The following is a 6,000-nucleotide window of genomic DNA, read 5'->3' on the forward strand; positions in this document are numbered from 1 at the left end:
TCCATGTCCAGGCCTTACTCAGACAAGTCTAGTTTAGTTGAATTTCCTCTTCCATGTTGCAAACTACGAAAAGGCCTGTGAATGCTTTAAGAACTAGAACATCAGAGTCCTGCTCTCTCCTTTTGAAGGGTTTGTCACTTCCAGAATCAGCAGGTCCAGGCTGACTCCAAATAATACCATATCCTTCAGCTCAGAAGGATATAATGCATGACCAAGTCATGTCCTGCAGGTGGCATCTTGGAAAAGAGAAAGGGACAAGGGGTCTGAACTGAGGATTTTGGGACTAAGTTCTTCAATCAGACTTTTACTATCATGTAGCACAGAGGCTTACGGTGCTCCTACTTAATATGTTTATACTACTTGTAATATCTCACAGCACCTGACTTGTATCATACCTGTCATTTTAAAGGTAGGAGAGAGAGAACTTGTACTGACATTGTGTAGCGGGAAATACCCTCCGAGGAGGAAGGCCTGACCCAACATGAGCTTTTATTCCAAACATGTTCCCTGTAAAGTGTAACTGAAATTAAAGCACAACAGAAGGGACAATAATAGGTCACCTTCAGGGTGACTCAGATATGATGCTACTTTCATTCATTTGAACTTCGCTCTGGCATAGCTGTACCAACTCGAAGAGAATCAGCCTTTCAGCTCACAACCTTTTCAAAATAGTCACTAACAAATAAAACAAAGCAAAACTGGTAGAATCCACAGTCCTTGTTTCCTCCCTATAAGCCTTTTAAGACTAGCAAAGAAGCCAGGCTTCTTTGTGACAGAGCCCAGTAGAAATCCCCATAGTTTGCAAGTATTCAGGATGCTTTGCAACTGACAGCTAGCATTGCTCTGCCTAACCTCAGGTGAAAGTGTGCAGTGATCTTCTGATCTTCAGGATTGGCGATGGCTTCAAAACAACTGCTTGCCTGATGATTATCAAATTTTTAGAAAGGAAAATGAGATGCTGAGAAAGTCTTCTTCCTAGACCTTGAGAGGAAGCAAGAAGTCCCAGGGCCATAAACTGTGAGAATAAGACATGGAAAATCCCTTACCTTGGATGAAAAGCGTACATATAGGACAGTTCTTTATCAAGACTATTCTTCCAAAATCCAGGATAAAACAGTACCCTCAAGACTTTCCTCAGGACACTGGAATGAGGCTCAGCACTCCAAGGCATCTTGCTGCTCCATCTTAGCATTCATATCGATAGCAAGTTAAAAAGAATAAAATATTTGTCTTAGAGCATCTAAGTGTTATTAAAGATTGACATTCCAAACAAAACAACTTCTTCCACTCACCAAATCAATGAAATTAAGTTTAGTTCTAGATTAAGGACTTGATTTTGCATTGGCCAGCAGAGCTAACTGGTATTGCAAGAAGGCACTATTTTCATGACGTTATAGGAAGGTTTATTCTCAGTGAACCTGAGAATTGACCACTTTTCCCCAAATAACTCAGTGCTTGCCTCATAAATATACATTATTGGTAACACTTGAGCAATGCTAGCCAAATTCTGCCCTTTTCACTCAAAGCCTAGTCCAAAATCAGGCAGTTTGCCTGAAATAGGGCAGGCAGCAGGTGTTGGGCCTTAGATTAATAAGAGATTGGCATGGGGAGACCAAGACCTGCTTCAAATACCACTGACCGATTGCCAGTTCAGATCTAATCCAGACCAGTCACATGTGGAAGGCAATATCAGGTAATGCTGGCATGCAGAGGTGTATGACCAGAACTGGTGGTCTTAATCCAGTTCTTAGCAATTTATATAAATCTCAGTGAAGTCAACAGGAATTTTTTTGTGCAAATTAAGTCTTATCCCAGAATTACTGGAGCTGGGGCAACCTTCTAGGCGGCTGAGCAAAGGGGCCATGGACTAAGTGGGCATGGACCCAGACTATCTCCGCATCCCAACAAGGCAGAAAGCTCTTCAGTATTAGACTGAAATCTGTCACTGAGCCTGTTGTATCATTTTGCATGTGTTTTTGATCAATAATTAGGAGCTTTCAGCTATCAGAATATATCAAGTCTGTACCTCCCAAAAGCACTGAAGTCACTCAAAAAAAATACTAAACATTGGTGTGAAACTAAAGGCAAAAGAAATCTGCTACAGCATTATTTAAACATAAGATAGTAAGTAATAGCATTAAAAATATCTGTTTCACACAGATGAAAATCATTACAGGTCTCTAGAGACCCTCTCTCTCTGCAGTAACCCGTGTCATTTCCTAGCTGTTAAAAATATGCCACAGGATATCAAAAGACGGTAACATTCTTCTAATTTTAATATTCCTCTAATCCAATAACGAGTTGTTTACTGCTTTCTAATTTAAAGGTAATTCATTAGATGTATCCTGTCACGTCTTATTGGCATCCAAGGCGTAAGAATCATACACACCTCTGAGGCGTGTCAGTCGTACTGCTAATATTTTACATGGTTCCCTTAATATAAATGGCTATAGATGCAAATGGCACCGATAAGGGAGTGCATGCATGTGTATATCTGTGTCTGTGAGTGTATACATATACAAATTGCAAACAAAAACATTAAACACCCCGGGGACTCAACTCTGGACCCCTAAAATTGCGTTCAACAGGAAGCACTTTGGCAAACATGAAAAAAATATTTAAGCTAAGGTCATCTGTGTGCAAAGAATATTTGGGATGCTGACTGAAAGGTTCACATGCAGCCTGCACTGAAGCCCGCTCCCTCATTGATCTACGTGGGACTTGAATTAATCTATTGCAAAATGATGAAGTTTAAAGAAACATTAGACAGGAGAGGCAGCCTGAACTTAGACATATCCATTTCAGGAGCCAGCCCCTGTTTGGAAACGTCTGTTGTGATTCTGCAAAAGCTACCGATGCCAGCTGAGTTTCTGAGTAACACTCCAGCAGCGCAGCAGAAACTGAGGCTAAGGGCGTCAAACCTTCTAGACCTTGGTAAGATGGAGGCAAAGAGGTTTAGCGGGTTCAGGAGCGTGCAGGTGAGACCCATAAGCACACCGCGGTGAACGTATGCATTCCTTCATCGCAAACTACAGTAGCATCCACCTGGCCAGGCAGTTTCCCTCCCCACTCCACTGACACAGAGTCTGTGTCTACCTCTGCTTGAACATCTCTGCTCTAAGCAAGAAGGCAAAAAAGGCAATTTACTACAGGTAAATCCACCGTGTGCTCAAACACGCTGTTCAGGCGGCTTTCCGGCAACAAAGGCTGAGAACTCTTTGGCTGTTTATATTCTGCTAGCAGCAAGCTCAGTCACATCATATCTATCTGTATCAAGGAGCTAATATGTCTGTTTTCCATGATCTCTTACTAATAAATGAAATCTTTGATCGGCCAGACTAAACATATGCCTGTGGCTGTTTAATGAACCGTGCCTATCTCGCAGAGGTGGAAGGAAGACACAAGGCTGAGAAACACAACGAAACCGTGTTAGGAATCCACCCCGTTTGTCCAAACTTGTGCTATTCCTTAGGAGCACGGCAGGATCACCACATCAGTTTGGAAGACAGTTTGGGTCAGTATGCGTCCAAAACCATCACCTCATTGGCTGTCGATGATGTCATGCCCGTGCATTAATCCCCAGTGACTGCAGGTTTAACATCACACACATCACCACATCATCTACATAAAGACGACGAACATGAGTCTTAGAGGAAATTACTGGAGCGGAGAATAAAGCAACTTGTTGAAACAGGGAGAGTAGCATCTCTTAAAGATTATTTCCAGCCTCTATTTTCAAAGTGAAGTTGGAGGGATCTGACAATAAAACATGCCTCACTGAAAGGAGTGGGTATTGTTATAGCTCTATTTTAGAGAAAGTATATCTTCAAGATCTCTCACTTAAAAAAGCTAAAAGTGCCAGTAGTGAGAAACCAGCTGATCTAGGAAATAGAAGTATTTCAGGAGCTATAAAATTGGTAGGTGAGATTAAAACATTTAGACAAAAAAAATTTAAAGACAAAAGTAAAAAAGTAAGAATGATATCTGTAAAGGAAGCTTTTCCAATTGTTAGTGACTTCTTTATCACTAGAATCACCGTGACAGTAAATTAATTACACACACACACTAATGCATACATATATTTAAATAATACAAATACTTGAAGCGGTGCAGATTGGCACTCTCACAATCACACTCACGATGCCAGAGCTTGCCCACCCCTCAGGGTTCACAAAAGATGTACTTGAGAGCGCAAAAATCCCGGCGCCTTCCAGCGAGGGGGATCTGCCTGGTGCCTGGCTGTGCAGAGAGGACCCCGCTGCCTCCGAGCCGAGGGCAGCCCGCCAGACCCGGATGGCCTCTCGGGAACAGAGAAGTCACTATTACTCACCGCGCTCCTGATAATTGCACTCCTAAATACAAGTTACCACGCAGATTAAGCGGTGCTTTTTCCCAGCACAGCTGCCTCCCCTCTGCACGCATCACCCCTGCAGCCCGCCCGGGACGGCAGACCCTGGCAGGGCTACGCAGCACCATGCACCAGCCGGGGCAGCCCCGGGGGCTGCAGCCGGGCAAGCCCTGGCTCGGCAGCCGGAGCCTGCACCTCCCGGCGCCCCATCCCCAATTTGCTCCCTGGGTACCGCGTACCTGGCCGCCGTCTCGTCCAAGGAGGGGCTGTGCTGAAGCACGACGGAGGCAGGAGCAACAGTGTCAGCTTGCGGGGCAGCCACTTGCTTCAGTGCTGTGCAGGAAGGGGGAGAAATCATCTAGCAGGAGATCTGGGAGCGCGCCTGGATTTCAAGCTGTGAGGCGGATGCTCCGCACAGACTCCCGCCCGTAGCGGCGCATCGCCCAAAGTGGCTTTGGAGGTCCCCTCCCACTCCTCCTCTTCGGAGACGGGAGGAGGAAGCACAGTATTACAGCTTTTATTTCTCTTCCACCTCCGTGGGGCTCCCTAGTCCCTCCCTTCACTTCTCCCCTAGTGCACGAGTCCACCGTGCACATTAAGTGCAGATCTAAAACTGTTTCCGCCAAGTGCCCTCTTCTCCACTCCGGCGATGTCCCTGGAGTCCTGAGTAGTGAGGATGCTGCAGGAAAGATTGCACTGCTTTCCGGAGGCAGAGCTGCACACGCTGCTCAGCCTGGGCTTTTAACTGCCTAACAGAGCCCTGACCTTATTTTAGTATTAGAGAGTGGTCACTGCTCAGCCAGGAGAAGAGAAAGGAAATGTTTCTTCAGCACGCAGCCGGTCTGTAATTCACAGCATCTTTTGGGGACAGCAGCAACTTACAAAAGGATGCAGCAGGTCAGGACCGTAACCTCCCACCCCTCTTCTCATCATATGTCTGGTCACTACTGCACCGTATACCACAACCCTGTGCATTATCAATAAATTATCACATTCAGAAATTTGATTTAAATGGAAAAAGTGAAAGATCATCTTTCACTGACCACAAACCTCAGGTCATTTGGATTGGCTTTCCAGCAGCCACTGGGAAACAGATTTTGTTTCTCGCTCTGTCACTGACCTTCTGTACAACCTTTGCCAACTCACTTTACACCTTCAGTTTTCCCTATAGCTCTGTTGCATGCTGAGAGAGTGGTGCCCAGCTATTTTCTTCAGTGGGACTCAGGCACTTAAATATCTATAGCTACGAGCCTCGCTTCTGCGAGGGAGGGGACTGTCTCACAGTAAGCGACCGTAGAGCTCGTGGTGTAATAGTAGTCTGATCTTGGCTACGCTTCCTAAGTGCTGTTGCAATACAAGTTACCATCACCATCTAGGACAAACATCCTTTGAATTGGAAGAACCACTGAAAATACTCTTTGCAGAGGAGGGCAGTCTGCTTTTTATCATAGGGAACCACTCTTCAGCTACTCATTTGGAGTTTCACGTTGTCTTTCAAGCTGGTCATGTGTGACTTTTCTAGCGTGCATGTGAAAAACGCCGAAAATCACAGTAGCTTTTACACCACAGTTCACTGTGAATTAATAATACAGTAGCAGACTCTCACATCTTGGATAAATTTGCTTAATGTGAGAGGGAGAGTCCAAAAACCC

General features: G+C 44.9%; 1 protein-coding gene across 2 annotated transcripts in view; it reads right to left on the reverse strand.

Moving 5' to 3' along the window:
* The window catches only part of TAFA4 (TAFA chemokine like family member 4), an 84,775-nt gene extending 79,983 nt beyond the window's left edge, over window positions 1-4,792 (reverse strand). For both annotated transcript variants that reach the window (XM_026109711.2, XM_064519177.1), the window contains exon 1: window positions 4,588-4,792. The gene's annotated coding sequence lies outside the window, so the exon portion shown is untranslated. The remainder of the gene's footprint in view (window positions 1-4,587) is intronic.
* Between the last annotated feature and the right edge of the window lie 1,208 nt (window positions 4,793-6,000).

The sequence above is a fragment of the Dromaius novaehollandiae genome, chromosome 12, assembly GCF_036370855.1.
Source record: "Dromaius novaehollandiae isolate bDroNov1 chromosome 12, bDroNov1.hap1, whole genome shotgun sequence".
Lineage (NCBI taxonomy): Eukaryota > Metazoa > Chordata > Aves > Casuariiformes > Dromaiidae > Dromaius > Dromaius novaehollandiae.